Below are 14,962 nucleotides of genomic sequence, written 5' to 3'. Positions count from 1 at the left end.
AGCATATTATGATACCACAAGTACAAAGATACCACAGATACAAAGGCATTATTATCCGGGACTTGGACTATTATTTCTGGTAATACTGACATTCTTTGGTCTACCAAAAACTAAGACAAATGGATTCTATAATTATTAATTATAAAAAACTATTGTCTTGGGGCCAGAGTTGTGGGGTAGTTGGGTAAGCTGCCACCTACTACTCCAGCATCCCATAAGGGACCTGGTTCAACACCCGGCTGCATCACTTCCAATCCAACTCCCTGCTAATGCAACTGTGGGGAGTTGAACAACGCCGGAGCCATGATGAGCGTGGACAAGACCCTCATGTGCTCCTTCCAGATCCTTAAGCCGGCAGACAAGAACAAGGGCAAGTACGGGCAGTTCAGTGGCCTGAACGCTGGAGGCCGACCCATCACCCACCCCTCAACTCTGCCAAAGCCAAGAAATAGCCTCTGTGTGCGGCCCCCCGCCCCACATGGGGGCTGATTGTACAGGAACCATGCTGCCATGGCCGTGCCGCCTCGGCCGCCACCACGGGGACACGGGGCCTCAGTGGATCTTTTTTAATGAATCACTAGCAGCACCCAACCCCCCAGGCTCCCTCCAGCCTGTACCTGCGCGGCTGCAAGCAGGATCCTGGGGCCAAGGCTGCAGCTCAGGGCGACGGCGGCCAGACTGTGGGTCTCATCTCGTGCGGCCGGCAGGGCTGGCAGCTGGGTCCCAGGGCAGCAGATGATGACCCAAGTTCTTGGGCCCCTGCACCCACTTTGGAGACACAGAAGATGTGGCTTCAGTCTGGCCCAGGTCTGGCCATTGCAACCCTTTGTGCAGTGAATCAGTGGATAGACATGGAAGATATTTCTTCTCTCTCTCTGTCTCTCCCTCTCTGTGACACTGGCTTTCAAACAAATCAACAAATAGATAAAACATTTGTCTTTTAAAATGCATCCTTTAAAAGTACTTTGCAGACTTTTTAACATTGTATGTTTTTCTCTTTAATCATCATTTCCAATTAGATGGATCTACTGGACTGTTAAGGAAGAAAAGACAGGGTTGTACTTATGAATGTAACCACAACTGCTGTTACAAGCAGAAACCTGTCTGTGTTCTGATCTCTAGGTCCTGGAGTTGTAAGATACTGATGATGATGATGATGATGATGATGATGATGTTCCTAGGACCCCTCTCAACCACCTGTCTCTTGATTTAAAATATCAGGCGAAAATGCTTTTGTGTGATTTGAAAAATATGCCTACATAGTATGACTGGATAGACTGTTAGCCTACTCATTCACTTCCAATTTCATTAAGTAAACATCTTTTCTTTCTCTTTACAGAATCACAAACTATTAATACTTAATAATGAATAGCTGTTATAAAAATGATATTGGAAAGAGTTGGGACATTACTCTCTTTCTCTACAAAAGAAGGGAGCTGGACAAAACAGTCTGTTTGGTCCCCTTGTAGCCTCAACACTAAAAGTTTCTGTATTAGACCACAATATCACTCCTGAGCTATCACACAGGAATGTCACATTCTTTTTGGCATCTCATTGGAAGAGCTAAAAGGGCCCCTAGCGTTCCTGTAGCCAAACCTTTAGTTTATATTTGAGGCACCTGAGGTTCAGAAAGAGAAGGTTTGTTCAAACTGCTTAAATCCAAAGTCATTACTTTCTACTATTATCTTATACTTCATACTGTCTCTTTACTACGTGACTATTCCATCTGTCAATTATGTACAAAGTAATGAGTACAAAATTTTTAAAAAAAGTAGGTTGAAGTGAAGAAAGAGTATACCACTAAATCCATTAATGCCACTCAACCACTGAAGGAAGGGATACAAACCCATCAAAATTGTTTCCTCGTGCAGGCATTTCACCTAGCAATTAAAACACCCATATCCCATCAGAGTATCTTGGTTCAATTCTCAGCTCCAACTCCTGACTACAGTTTCTTTCTAATGCAGATCCTAGGAGGCAGCCATGAGGACTCAAATAATTCTTGCCGCCCATGTGGGAGACCTGGATAGTGTCTCTGGTATGTTGTTGCAACCATTTGAGGAGTGAACCAGTGGATAAGAGTTTCTCTCTCTCACTTGCTTGCCCACTCTCTATCCCTCTGTTCTCACCCCGACATGTCAAATAAAAAAAAAAAAAGTGGTCTCCCTCTTCTTGTCTCACTGACCCTCTGTCTTATATCTTACCACTTGTTCCATTATCACCCCCTGCACTGTGCCAGTGACTCAAACTTGCAGATGACTCAAGGCCAGGATAGAGAAGGGAGGACAAACACAGTCCCACAGAGCTGCAGAACTGGATAGAGCTTTGAGGTCCGCCCTTTTCTCAGCCTCCAAAGCTCTTACGTATTTTTTAAAACCCATTTGAAGTGTTTCCTGAAAAATAAATCTTCTCCTAATTGTCATAGCATTTTCAGTATTGTTCATGCATGTCGACTGTTTATTTATATATCTGTCTTTCTCTAAAGTTTGTACTATTAGTTGAATGTTTGCTTCCCACCCCCCAAATTTGTATGGTAAAACTTAACCTCGAAAGTCATGGTATTTGAGTGTGGAGACTTTAGTGATTAATCCCTCATTAATAAGATCAGTGTCACTGTAAAAGGACCCCAGAGAGCTATCTTGCCTCTGCTGTCATGGGAAGTTACAATAAGAACTCAACTGTCTATGAACCAAGAGGCAGACTCCCACTAGATACCAAATCTTTCAGCACTTAATCTTGGACTTCCCAGCCTTCAAAATTGTGAGACACAAATGTCTGTGGTTTATAAGCCACTAAGTCTATGGTATGTTGTTAGAGCTGCCTGAGTGGACTGAGACAGAGTGTGTACTACTATCACATAGCATAATACCCAGTACACAGTAGGTATAGAGTAAGTATGTTCTGTATTCATTAATGAATTACTCGATACGTGACTAATGAAGGTCCAGATTGTCTCTGGAGTTTTATTTTTATTCCATTTATTTATCTGAGAGGCAGAGGTAGAGAGAGGGTGACAGACAGAACTCTTCCATCTGCTAGTTCACCCCTCAAATGCTCACAACAGCCCGAGCTGGAGCAGGCCAAAGCCAGGAGCCAGGAATTCAATTTGGGTCTCTCATGAGGGTGCCAGGGACCTAAGTTCTTGAGCCATTACTTGCTGTCTTCCACTGTGTGTATGCTGGGTTGGAAGCAAAGGAACCAATATGCAAACCCAGCACTCTGATACAGGATGTGGGCCTCCCAAGTGAGGTTTTTCTGTTTGTTTGGTTTGGTTTGGTTTTAAAGATTTATTTATTTTATTTGAAAGGCAGAGTTACTCAGAGAGACAGAGATATCTTCCATCTACTAGTTCACTCCCAAAATGGCCACAACGGCTGGAGCTAGGCAGGTCTGAAGCCAGGAGCCAGGACCTTCTTTGTCTCCCACGTGGGTATAGGGGCCCAAGCACTTGGGCCATCTTCCTCTGCTTTCCCAGGTCATAGCAGAGAGCTGGATTGGAAGTGGAACAGGTGGAACTTGAACTGGCACCCATTTGGAGTAACTATGCTAGCCCCTCAAGAGAGGCTTTAACTGCTATGCCAGACACTCTCTTCCATCTTTGAAGCTTTAGAATCAGTTGATTCATTTATTCACTGTAACCCAGGAGCAAATAAAAATGAACTTTGAACAGAAGTACTTATTCTACGCTGGATCTACCACCAAGACCCTCAGTGCTACCGATCAGCTGCTTTATTCTCACTCTTTCCCCCTGAAGCTCCAGGTTGGAGAAATAAAGGTCTTCAAGCTTTCTTCACTTTATACCTTCTTGTCCTTTGGTCTTGGATTTCTTGCTCCTGAGATGCCTATGTTACTACCAGCAGCACAAATGCACACACACCCACACACACACATGAATCCTGATGAAAAATTTCCTTGCTAAGTTCCATATACCTCCATAAGCAGAGCTCAGTGAAGGGAAGAAGGAATGATTTGGACAAAGAAATGCATGAATAATAAATATTGTATTGATTTTCATTTTCCAGCTTCAAGCACTGAATATAGCTAAATGTTACTGTTTGATCCTGTTACCCACTTCCATTAGTTTTGTCACCATTATTGTTTCTCCTTTTAAGAAGGAAACTTAAAATATTTCAATTCTTGATTTTCTCCCTGAACAGAGGACTTCCCTCATCCCCCCCCCCCCCGCCCTGTTAGTGAAATACTAGCTTCTATGGCTTAAAATAGTAATCATCTCTCAAGAATCCTCCCAGAATATGAAGAGACACTCCACCTTTCTAATAATGGATGTGGTGTGTTCTCAAGTGAACATAAGTGTATTCAAGAAACACATTTTAAAGATGATGTCTTCTTGCAGGACGCATTACTGTGCATTTGTAAACCTTAATTCTACATTGATGCACATGCCAAATCATTTGCTATTATTACATTCAGCATTATTTGCTCCAGATAATAGTGCCAAAAAATTAATGTCTTGTAAGTACAGAAAGCAAACACTTGGGCAGCACAGATGGAGATGGGAGAATTGCCAACAGAAATGGTGCCTTCTCTATACCTGAGTTTTGCTCTGTGTTTGTTTTTAACTAGTACATAAAATCATATATATTTAAAGAGTACCTTGTGATATTTTAATAACATATGTACATTGCATCATATGCACTCAGGCAAACATACCTTATCTCCTAAAACATCTAGCATTTCTTCATGGTAGTAACACTCAAAATCCTTCTTGAGTTTTTCAAGAGAAATATTAAGTACATTAGCTTTATCTATAGTCCCTGTTCTGTGCAATAAAACACAAAAACCTCTTATTCCTATCTAACTGTAACTCAATACCCATTAAGCAATCTTTCCTTATTCCTACCTTCCCCCTACACTCTCCAACTTCTGGTATCCACCATTCTACTATTAACTTCTAGGAGACCAATGTTTTTAGATTCCACATGTGAGTAAGATCATGCAATTCTTCTCTTTCAGTTTTTGACCTATTTCAGTTAATATAATGACCCCCATTTCCTTCCATGGTGTTGTGAATAATGATATTTCATCCTTTTTTGTGGCTGAGTTGTATTTCATTGTGCATCTGTACCACTTTTTCTTTATCCGTTCATTAGTTAACAGACATTTGGTCATTTCCATTTCTTAGCTATTGTGAATAGTATGGTGATAGATATGGGAGTGTAGATGTCTCCTCAACAGAGTGATTTCATTTGCCTTGAATATATATCCAGTAATGGAATTGCTGGATAATATGGTAATTTTGTTTTTAGTTTTTTGAGGAGCCACTATGCTATTTTCCACAATGGCTCTATTAATTTGCATTTCCACCAACAGTGCGCAAATATCCTCTTTTTCCACATTCTCACCAGCACCTATTATCTTTGTCTTTTGGTAACAGCCAATCTGGAGTCAGGTGAGGTTTTGATTTACATTTTCCTAGTATTAATTGTGTTGAGCACTTTTTCATGTACCTATTGGCCATTTGTATGACTTCCTTTGAAAAATATCTTTTTAAATCTACTGTTCCTGAATAGTCAAAGGGATCTTGAGTAAAAAGAACAAAGCAGAAGAAAAAATACATGAATATATTACAAAAAATATAAAATATATTACAAAGTTACATAATTAATGTAACATGATATTGAAAAGGTAACACACTTAGACTAATGGAACAAAATACAGACCCTAGAAGTAAACCCACATATCAACACCCAACTGACCTTTGAAAAAGGTGTGTACTAAGAACATGCATTGGAAAAAGGATAGTCTTTTCATTAAAATGTGCTGAGAACACTGGATATTCACATACAAAAGAATGATGCTAGCCCCATAGCTCTCATCATGTAAAAAAATCAACTCAAAAGGAACCAAAGCTCTCTATATAAGTTTGACCTGAAACTTTGAAACTACTGGAATAAAACATGTAGGAGATGCTTCAGGACAGGGCTATGGGCAAGAATTTTTGAATCAGATCTGAAAAGCACAAGAAACCATAGCAAAAATAGAGAAATGAGTTCCCTTACAATTGTAAAGCTTTTTCTTCAAAGCAAACAAAACAACGAACACAATAGACAACCTATAGAACAGGAGAAAGCATTTGCAAGCTGACAAAGTGTTAATAACCAGTAAATAAAGATAATCCAAATTTTAAAATGCTTGCTTTGTTAATCGTTTTAAAAGGTGGAGACACAACAATTATTTCTCTTGCCTTGAGTGGAGGAACACTGAATTCTGATTGTAACCAAGATGGTAGGAGAAGAAAAAATGCAATAGTTCATCTATTTCAATAATAAAGTAAATTTTAGAAGACATAAAATAAATCAACACTGAAAAAGTCTAATGTTTATAAAATTAAATAACTTTCTTGTGATTATATATCAAATAAGATTAAAATATCTCCTTGTTATCACTATAATGGTGATAAAACAGTAAAATTGCTAGGAAAAGAAAACATGTTATTGTTATTATCAGAAAATTTGTCAAAGAGGCAGTAGATTTTTTAGAAAATAAACCACTTTCTTAGACTGAAGGAAGCTCATAAGATATGGTATAAGGTATATGACTAGTTTCCTTTTATAATTATTTATAATATGAATTCCATAGATTGACCTTAACAAACAAAACATCCCAATTTTTATCTTACATGATGCTGAGTGCTTTATATCCACTATCTCATTAATTTCCCATAATAGCACTGATAATGAACTAAGGTTCCAAAAAGGTGTATTTGCCCAAAAACACACACAAAGAAGCTGTGGAGTTAAAAACCCAACCAATTATTTACAGACTTTAAATGGTTGACCTTTGCACATTCCTCAAGGACATGCACTTGGTAAGTAACACATACCCTGCCACTAGCATTTGTGTTACAGGAGCTCAAGAAAGGGAGTGCACAACCTTTCTAGCTAGGGAAGAATTAGGGAATACTAAGGGATGAGTACATCTTTCCAGTGAAGGAGAGAAAATCTTTTCTGGCAGAGGTTTCAGCATAAAGCACACTGAAGAGAGAGTGTAGGGTGATTTGAGGTGAGGTACATAGTCTGGTGTTCCTGGAATGGAGACACTTGGGGAGAAGAGGGGTTCTGAATGTGGACGGAAGATGAAACCTTAACATTCCTAGGATTCCAGTAGAACTTGGGATTTATCACATCTGGAAGGTCAATTTTAACTTCTGCCTCAGTGGCCTCAACCTTTCAGGGTAGCTGTTATAAAACTGGAACAGAGGAGTCGCCAGGATGGAGGGGCCTTTCCGTGTAACTTAATTACTTTTATTAAAGCCCTTGGAAAGCTCTCCCTTGCACTTAGCATTGACCTTTTTCATATGTACTTGTCCTATCAGATTTAGTTCCTTGACTGCCAAGATTGAATCTGGCACATATGTTTTTCCCCAGCCCTGAGCTTCCTGGTGCCTCTCCTTTAAGGATCCAAGTTGTTGAGAATGCAAAAAAGAAATCTGGACCACACGCAAGTTTAGATTCTCATCCTTTGACCCGCTCAGTAATTTGACTCTAGAATTCTTCTCTCTACTTGGCCACCAGCTTTGCATCTGACTTGCATTAACAGACTCATCTCTCCAAACAGCATGATGCAAGATCAGCTTCTGACCTCACCTCCCATCCAGCTGTGTTTTCCACACTCTTTCTTAATTCTGTGAGTTTTGAACAACCTTCAGGAAGGTGAAGGTGCAGTCCTTTCAGCTCCCCTCCTCCCATGGTCTCTGCTCCACAGAAATCTCCTTGACTCACCTCTTCCATCTGCCCTGCCCTGGAGGTGAAGTCAAGTGACAGCGTGACACAGATCCTGCTAAGTAATCTGTATAAATTATCAATGACTTACTGTATGTACTTTGTATGTATTATCTTCACATTTGTGAATGGTTATTCCTAAAGTTCACAAGTTTAAAACAAACCGAAGTAAATAGAGCTATCAAAATGGTTGAATTTAATATGTGGCAGAATATAGTATTTATTGGTAGATTGAACTTCAACACTCCTCTCCTCAAATTTTTCTTTTTTTATTCCATTTAGTTTTTAATATATTCCTGCTACAATAAGCATGAGAAATGATTTTAATTTGAATGCTCATAAAATTGTGCCAAGAAATGAAAAATGTCCTGAATATCTATGCTCAGGAGGACTGAAGTAGGATAAATACCACGTAGTAAATTTTTATTACTCTCAAAATATGTTGAAATTTTGATTGGTTTATCAAAGCAGTCTGGTGACTGGATTAACAGCTGTAAAAGTTAATATTGGGGCTGGCTCCATGGCGCAGTAGGTTAATCCCCTGTCTGCAGTGCTGGCATCCCATATGGGTGCTGGGTTCTAGTCCCGGGTGCCCCTCTTCCAATCCAGCTCTCTGCTATGGCCTGGGAAAGCAGTAGAGGATGGCCCAAGTGCTTGGGCCCTTGCATCTGTGTGGGAGACCAGGAGGAAGCACCTGGCCCCTGGCTTTGGATCTGCGCAGCTCCAGCCATTGCAGCCATCTGGAGAGTGAACCAACAGAAGGAAGACCTTTCTCTCTGTCTCTCCCTCTCACTGTCTGTAACTCTACCTCTAAAACAAAATAAATAAAAATCTTTTTTTAAAAAAAGTAAATATTATATTGGAGCCGGCATTGTGGTACAGTGAATAAGCTGCCATCTGCAGTGCCGGCATCCCATATGGGTGCCGATTCGAGTCCCAGCTGCTCCACTTCCAATCCAGCTCTGTGCTATGGCCTGAGGAAGCAGAGGAAGATGGTCCAAGTGCTTGGGCCCCTGCACCCGCTTGGGAGACTGGAAGAAACTCCTGGCTCCTAGCTTCAGATTGGCTCAGCTCTGGTGGCTGCAGCCATCTGGGGAGTGAACCATCAGATGGAAGATCTTGCTCTCTTTCTCTCTGCCTCTGCCTCTCTGTAACTCTGACTTTCCAATAAGTAAATAAATCTTTAAGAAAATAATATTATGGAAGGATAGCATAATTTCCATAATTTGGCTCTTGCCATTGTTGATCATTCCCAGTTTAGTCAGCACATCTGGTTAACGCTTGTTGACATTTCAGAAATGTTAGAAATGGTTATCTGGGCCGGCACCACGGCTCACTAGGCTAATCCTCCGCCTGTGGCACCGGCACCCTGGGTTCTAGTCCCAGTTGGGGCACCGGATTCTGTCCCGATTGCTCCTCTTCCAGTCCAGCTCTCTGCTGTGGCCCGGGAGTGCAGTGGAGGATGGCCCAAGTGCTTGGGCCCTGCACCCGCATGGGAGACCAGGAGAAGCACCTGGCTCCCGGCTTTGGATCAGCACGATGCGCCAGCCGCAGCAGCCATGGGGGGGGGGGTGAACTAACAGAAAAGGAAGACCTTTCTCTGTCACTCTCTCTCTCTCAGTGTCCATTCTGCCTGTCAAAAAAAAAAAAAGAAGAAGAAGAAGAAGAAATAATGATCTGGTGAAAAGCTAGGCTGTCACACTAATTCTACCAGTCTCTAAAATCTGAAACTGTGTTCTTGTATGTTTAATTCACTCAACAAAAAGTAGTTATTAGCAGTCATGGTGTTTCCAGGTTAGTCTCAAAGAGCCCTCACTCTACACTCCCAGCTCCGTGTTCCTGCGACTCCTCACACAGCCCCTTCTCTCCCACCATGAACCTCTCGGTGCTGCCTCAGCTCCAGCAAGCTGTGCTGAGCCTCTGCCTTCACCTGTGCTGCTCTTCCTGCCTGCAAAGACAGTCACGCTGTCCTCGGTCCCGTCCTCACTCAAAACTCAGCACAAGCACAATGCTCACCGGAAGCGTTCTCCTATCCTGCCGTGTGATTCCTCTGCTGGGCTCTCAGAGAACCCCGAATGCTCCTCTCACATGACTGAAGCTGCTGAGCAACTTTGATCACCCCTGTTAGACCTTAGGCTTTGTGAAGGAAAGCACCTGCAACTGCGGCCAGTATGGAGTCCAGTGCTCACCATCCTCACAGACCTAAGTATTACTTGAAAGCAAGGAAGGGTGAAAATTTCCCTGGAAAAAAAAAAGATCAAAGCCCAGCACAGGAATGTGACTCACAAAGCTAGTAAATGGCAAAGGCCCAGGAGAAATCACTCCTCCTGCAGTCCAGGGCCAGGTGCTACTCACTATTTTATACTGCCTTTCACTAATCTGGGGCTTTGGGTAATTTTGAATGAGTGGATCTATATACTCACATGTGCCTGTATGTAATTGATGAATTTCTTTTCAAAACTGAAACAGAAATACTGGAAAGTGAATGCATTCCTTTGATAGAAATGAGACAACATACACTCATTCTTAATCATTTAGAACATTTTAATAATCAAGAGAACAAGAGGAAACTACTTGCAAAAATAGAATGCTCACCTATATTTAAACCAAGGAAACAGGTGATTCTGTGGCCTAAAGAAAATTAATAAAAAGAAAACTAGGAACATTTCTTTTTTCTCTCTCTCACCCAACCCAGTACATTATTCATAAAAATGAATGAATGACCCCAGTATGATTATTAAATTTCTAGGGTCATCTTACCAAAAGCACGAAAATCATTCTCAATGTTCACACCAAACCCCAGGTGGTTGGAAAAACCATTGTGGGAGATCTTTCTGACCTTTCTTGCATCAGGAATCACAGTGTGTTCATTATTTCAGAACAGGATGGATTTCCAGGTGCTCAGAGAAATCTGTTACATGTAAGAGACTGGGTGGATTGTGAAATTATATGCACCAAGGATTTAGGCTATACAAGGAAAATCATTAAATGCTTCCATATAGCACTTTCCAAGTTTACAGTAGGGCCATCCAAGTAGATGGAAGCTAAGTGGACCACCAAGTGATGGGCGGGACCTTTGTTTGCAGCACTTGCCTGTTGTACTCTGCAGTCTATCCTCACAGGACCGTCCTTGGGGCACAGGAATGGCTTCTGCTTGCCTGCCTCTAAGACATTGCTCACCTTAGGGAGGCAGGCTCTCCTTGCTGTCTCGTGTTAGTTAGCTACAAAGCTATTCCCAAAGTCATATTATTGAAATAAAACAAAACAAAAAAAAAAGATTTCTTAGTTCCACCAAATCCTTTTTCTCTCTTTGAAGATAACTTGGGGAAAGTCAACAACCATTTGCTGAATAAGAGTCCCTTCTAATTATCTCTATGTAATCAGCATCATCCCAGAGCGGGCTTTTGGAAGGCATGGCCCTGTCATCTCTGCACCGTTCGCAAGGTCCACTATCCTGCAGCAAATGCGGCAAACTGACTGTCAACAGTTCTGCCACTGAAAACATTCTGAGTTGTCTATGCTGTTTTCCTGTTCTGGCTAACACAGCTGGGGATATTCCGAAGCTGTATTGGAGAGGCTCCAAAGCTGCAAGTGGGAAACATGCCCAGCCCGGCGCTCCCTTGTAGCACCACGGACCTGCTCACCACATCCCTGCTGACTCCCTGCTCTCTGAGTCACCCGCACATGAAAGCAGTGCTTTTATCCCAGCATCTTAAAATTCCTGCACTTGGAAGAAAGAGTCTATTCTCTCAGGAGGATAAAAGTGAAATTGCAACTCTGTGAGGTGTGCCTGCAGCCAGGTGCAGAACTCTGCAGGAGTCAGCTCTGGGACAGACTCAAATCTCACGCAATCAATAGCTACCTTTCAACTTGCCTGTCCAAAGTGGCTAAAATCAAGCCGACCAAAGCAATTCAGAACCTAACCCCTGCAACTTGGGTCACACCATGTGCCTTTCAGCCACTGACATCATTTCTCATTATGGGCACATGAAGCAAGGGCCCGGTGTGCTGAGGATGAGGAAATGTGACTCTAATCAGAGGTCCCCAGCTTCAGCTCATGAAACCATTATTCTTAGCACAATGTAGGCCACTGCCCACCCTCAGCTCTGAGCTGCACCCCTGCCCCCACCCTAACTATACATGGAACCTTGTGAAAGTCTGTGGACTTGGAGACTCCCACAAACTAAGCAGGGCATTAACCATAGCAAACACCCACCCACTGTCTGAAGTGCTCCCTGACACATAGTAGGAATACAATAAATACTTGTTGGCTGAATGATGGTATGAAAATGGATGGGAGAATGATAGATACAGCTTTCAACAGCCCTAAGTCCCAGAAGAAAAGCACTCTGTAAATAAGGATCCAGGGGTATTAGCACTGATTGGCTGTTACTCAACCCATATTGGGTATGATATAAACTTATAAATACAGTCTGTACACTCAGAGGCCCAAAGGAACTGTAGAGACTGCATTTACATCTGGAGGAAAAGGCTTATAAAGTAGTAATAGTGGTAATAATAACCCCTTTTACAGGTGGAGTTCTTTTCAGCTTGCAAAGGCACTTTAACACTCATTGTCACAAAAACTCTGTGAAACAAATTATCTTTGTCTTCTGTGTGAAACATTGAACTCAGAAATGCGACAGGACTTGTCTAAAGTCACATAGCTTTAGAAACAGCAGGATCTCAACATCAACTCTCGCAGGATCAAATTTCCAATCAATCTTCTTTCTAGTACCTGGCACCTACTGTTTAAGTTAATTCCTTTCTAAAGAAGCAGGAATTCAGCCAAAACTGCTTCATTTTTCCTTAGGCAAGGCTCAGTTATAACTTTGTAAAAAGAATCTTACTTCTAAGTGGATTTTGCTTCAGGACAAGTATTGTGTGACGCTAAAATTACAGCGGGTATCCTAATTCTGACTTCAGCAGTCACCCAGCCCTGGGAAGGGAACAGAATCCAGAGATGTGTCCGTCAACAAGGATCCCATCAGGCTATGGCACCACTATGTAATGAACAACTGTAACACGATGTAGAAATTGTTAAGCATTACCCACAAATCTGTGGCTGGGGGACTGAGAAGAAATGCCAGCTTCTTGGTAGGGAGCTCATGGAGTTTCATAGGATTTGTGCTGGCCTTAAAAACAGAAGGAATTGGGATAATGAAGATTAAAAATCAAAGAAAGGGAATTATGGAAGCAAAAGGGTCAGATGGCTTCATGGGCAAGAGACAGAACCTGGATTTTTGAAATGGAAAATAGAGAGGAGCAATGCTATGGAAGGTCACAGTCAGATGGCAGGTGGCCTGGGGTGCCATTTCATCTACAGAAGGGACAATCAAGGCCCAGAGAGGGAATTCACCCTTCTGCTTTTGTTCTCTCCTAAACATTTCTGAAATCATGTGTGCCAATATATTCTCAGCTAACAACAACAAAAACATACAAACAAAAATGTCTTGATGAACAAGTGCTAACAAACATTATCTGGTTATTTTCTCTCCAAAGAAATGCCATCAAAATGTAGAAAACATTATTCAACTGACACTAGGCTTTAAAAATCTGGGGACATGTGGTAACTCCCAAGTGTGCTTTCTCTCAGAATGCTCCAGGTGTCTCAGTTTGGTCATGGCACTTCTGCCTACATCAGTTTCCTTAGCTCCTTCTCCTGTTCCCAGTGTGCTTGGGTTCAGCATTTCTTTGGAGCAATCACACTCAAGCTCCTCTTCACACACCCTTTAACTGCATCTTTACTTGGTCCCCTGCTTAGAACCTGGCACCAACAAGTATTGAAGTTCAAAGCATGGTAGAAGTCATTGCTCTGGTCATGAGTCATGCTTTTTTCTATTGGTACCACACAAACACAAACACAACATGTCTTTCCATGATTTGTTAAGCAAGGAACCTCTGAAACTAGTGAAGTAGAGAGGCAGAATAGAAAGAATACAGGGTAAGGGTTAGAGAGTCAGAAAACCCAGTCTTTCCCTTTCTTTATTGGACGCTAGTTTACTATATGATCTTTTTTTTTTTTTTTTTGGACAGGCAGAGTGGACAGTGAGAGAGACAGAGAGAAAGGTCTCTGCCATTGGTTCACCCTCCAATGGCCGTCGCGGCCTGCGTGCTGTGCTGATCCGAAGCTGGGAGCCAGGTGCTTCTCCTGGTCTCCCATGTGGGTGCAGGGCCCAAGGACTTGGGCCATCCTCCACTGCACTCCCGGGCCATAGCAGAGAGCTGGCCTGGAAGAGGGGCAACCGGGACAGAATCCGGCACCCCGACCAGGACTGGAACCCAGTGTACTGGCGCCACAGGCAGAGGATTAGCCTATTGAGCCACGGTGCCGGCCACTATATGATCTTGACCAAGTAACTTCTCTTCTCTCTGAACTTCTTCAGAAGAGAGCAATACTCCATGCCTAGCATACACTGAAAAGTTTTTTGTAAGTATCCAATGACTTAATGGATGTAAAAGTTGTCTATAAACTCTAAATTGCTTTTAAAAAGTGGTGATTCTAATTTAACTATTATTATCATCTTGTTATATGTAGGTTCAGTACTAACCATAAAAAGAGACCTCAGTGATCGTGAGTTCTAAGTTTCTTGGTTTCCAAATGAAAGAGGAAAAGTGACATGGTCAAGGTCACACTGGAATTGAATGTTAAGGATGGAAGTAATGCCTGGACTCTGGACTGCCAGCCTAGCACTCAATCTATTAGAATCAAAGCTTTATTATCAAGGAACCTTCCAAACAAGGCCATGTGGAATTTAAAGTCTTTTGTAAATGATATTTCATATATTGATTTTGAATATGGTAAGGGAAAGAATTCATGCTATCCACACTATAATGGGGGAAAGAAAGATGCATCTGTTTCAAGTTATTTGGCCAATTTCCAACAAGAACAAATGAATAAGTAAACAGCAGAAAGTAAGCTTCTCCCTGGGGATCAACCTTCAAACTGAAATGACATCACGAAATCCCTGAAACAACTGCATTCTATCACAGTGTCAAATCACCATAGCTTTTCCCCTTAGATTACTAAGAACTATGGATTTAGATGTTATGACTTCCAAAATTCATTTGAAGAATTCCATGACCCTACTTGCAGTACCTGGAGGCAATCAGAGGCTGGATCAGTCCTTCCACACAACCCGGTTGTCTTCTCTATCACACACATTCTGATAACCTCACCTTTAGTTTTGAGCAAAGAATTGCTCCTACTTTATCTTCTT

At 41.8% G+C, this 14,962-nt stretch overlaps 1 pseudogene; it reads left to right on the top strand.

Annotated features, from left to right (window-relative positions):
• The first annotated feature begins 303 nt into the window (after nt 1–303).
• The window catches only part of LOC133751289 (histone H3.3A-like), a 29,923-nt pseudogene continuing 15,264 nt past the window's right edge, over nt 304–14,962 (top strand).

The sequence above is a fragment of the Lepus europaeus genome, chromosome 2, assembly GCF_033115175.1.
Source record: "Lepus europaeus isolate LE1 chromosome 2, mLepTim1.pri, whole genome shotgun sequence".
Taxonomy (NCBI): domain Eukaryota; kingdom Metazoa; phylum Chordata; class Mammalia; order Lagomorpha; family Leporidae; genus Lepus; species Lepus europaeus.
This window is presented reverse-complemented; position numbering and strand designations above follow the sequence as displayed.